Here is a 2,629-nt window from a genome sequence, read left to right on the forward strand (position 1 = left end):
GCCATCGGTGACGAGGCTGACCCCCAGCGGGCAGCGCGGCGGGGACGGTGGGCACTCGCACGGCCACTTGCAGAACTGGGGGCGTGAGGACGTGTCCTCCAGCGGCTCTGGGGTGAAGGCCATGGCCGTGGGGGCTGCAGAGAGGGCCTGCGGGGGGAATGGCAGAGATGAGAGGGGCTGCCAGGCGAGGGGCAAAGCCCAGAGGGCGGCCATCACCTCCCATCTTTGTGGTGTTCAAAAGGCTCGCAGCAAATTATGTTCTTCTAGCATTATCCCCACTCGCCCGAGGATATGCTTTTAAATCGACTTTGAGAGAGAGAGAGAGAGAGAGAGAGAGAGAGAGAGAGAAACATCAATGTGCGAGAGAAACATGGATTGGTTGCCTCCCATATGTTCCCCAACCAGGGATCGAACCTGCAACCTAGGGATGTGCCCTGACCAGGGATCGAACCCACGACCCTTCAGTCCGCAGGCCCGATGCTCTAACCAACTGAGCGAACCCAGCGGCCAGGGCCGCACTTCATTCTTTGAACAACAGATGCTGAGATATCCAGGCAGATTCCGCCTCCCTTCGCTAAGGAGGGAACCGAGGCCCAAAGAGACAGAGGGACATGCCCAGGGTGACACAGTCCACGAAGGGCGAGACGCAGACTCTCTCCACTCCCATTTCTCCCCGCTCTGCCTCCTCCGGCCTCCCAGCCACGCAGTGGCGTTTGCACAGCGAGTCCTCAGTCTCCCTTAAGCATTAGGCATTCGAAGAGGAATCTGAAAAATTCCTGCCCCTAAGGGACCCACAGCTCAGAGGAGAGGCCGACAGGAAGGGCGATGTGTTACAACGCGAGGCCAGGTGCGGGGTGCTGGGCCTCCCTGGGGAGCCCCGAAGCTCCCGGACACTCCGTGGGACTGTCTGCCTGGTGAATGAGCCACCCTGCGCGCTTGGCTCCCGGGCCCAGAGGCCCGGAGAGATGGTCTACACTGAGGTGCGGGTCGGCTGGGCTCATTTTCGGGGCCTGGCACATCGTAAGTTCAGTAAATATTGATTCAACAGGCACAGGGCCCTTGACAGTCCAAAAGACAAGCCTTGATTTGAGGGTGGGCCCCCTCCAGGCGTGGACTCAGGCAGGCTTGCTGGCGGGAGCAAACTGCCCCGGGGGTTGGCGATGTCGGCCCGTGGTCACCTGGGAGGCAGGTGTTTGCCTGCGCCTGTTTGCTTTTCCTCAAAAGCACAGCATGACCTCAAACCTCAAATCATTAAAAGCAACCACAGCCCGGCCGGCGTGGCTCAGTGGCTGAGCGTGGACCTATGAACCAGGAGGTCGCAGTTCGATTCCTGGTTGGGGCACATGCCCGGATTGTGGGCTCCTCGATTCCCAGTGTGGGGCGAGCAGGAGGCAGCCGATCCATGATTCTCTCTCATCAAGGATGTTTCCATCTCTTTCCCTCTCCCTTCCTCTCTGAAATAAAAATATTTTAAAAAAAGATGCCCAGAAGGAAGCAGCAGAGAAGACCCCTGGACTGAGACAAGCGGTTAAGGGTCCCCCTGGCCCCATGGAGGGATGGGTTGGGCCCTCTGAGCCAGGCCCTTGCTGTTGGCGCCATCTAGTGGTGCAAAACCTCCCAGCTCTCACATGCATAGGCGCACACACACAGGACATCAGCCCTTGGAAGTCCAGGGGGCGTGGCAGGTCCCCCTGCCCTTCGCCTTGGTACATGGACCATTGCCATAAAAACTGGACTCTCCTTGTTCACCCTAAAAGCAGCAGGAGAAGCATCTTGGCCGGAGAACAAAGACAAGAGGCCCCAGCCCCTCTGCTCATTGATTCCCCGAAGTCAGCCAGATCCCAAGGCCCCGGCTCGCTGGCCCTTCCCGTACCGAGGCCAGCAGCAGCACCGCCCTCGGCGTGGGGGCAGGAGGCCCTGTTGTAGCGCGCACCTGTGCTGACCTGGAGCGGGTGGCCCGGGGCCCTTGGGGAGTGTGTCCCCGGTCACCCCAGCACCCCGCATTTGTCCTGCGGAAATGTAAGACTCAGGTCAGAGCCGCGGCTCCGCAGGTCACCCCACGATGCCACCCTGACCTCTGCTCCCTGACCGGCTGCTTTAGGGTTGCGCCCCCGCCGGTGGTGCCTGCATGGAAGGGCACAGCCACAGCTCGGGCCTCTGCCGCGCCCCATCTCCACGGACAACAAGAATGAATTCCCGTGATTCCCTGCTTTTAAGCGAAAAGCAATACACCTGTTCTTGTTTAAGAACTAGGTACCTCGCCCGGCCGGCGTGGCTCAGTGGTTGAGTGTCAACCTATGAACCAGGAGGTCACGGTTGGATTCCCGGTCAGAGCACATGCCCGGGTAGTGGGCTTCATCCCCAGTGTGGGGCGTCCAGGAGGCAGCCGATCCATGAGTCTCTCTCATCATTGATGTTTCTCTCTCTCTCCCTCTCCCTTCCCCCACTGAAATCAATAAAAATATATTTAAAAAAGAAAAGGAAATAGGTACTTTGGCAAAACCCATAAGGCCAGAGGCTCCCTTGGGTGGGCGGTGACACGGGAAGTTCTGGAGGAAACTCGGGGTCGCCAGCAGCAACAGAGGAGGCGGCCGGGCGTCTACCCAGAGGCTCCCTTCCCCAGCATCTC

The sequence above is a fragment of the Myotis brandtii genome, unplaced genomic scaffold, assembly GCF_000412655.1.
Source record: "Myotis brandtii unplaced genomic scaffold, ASM41265v1 scaffold390, whole genome shotgun sequence".
Taxonomy (NCBI): domain Eukaryota; kingdom Metazoa; phylum Chordata; class Mammalia; order Chiroptera; family Vespertilionidae; genus Myotis; species Myotis brandtii.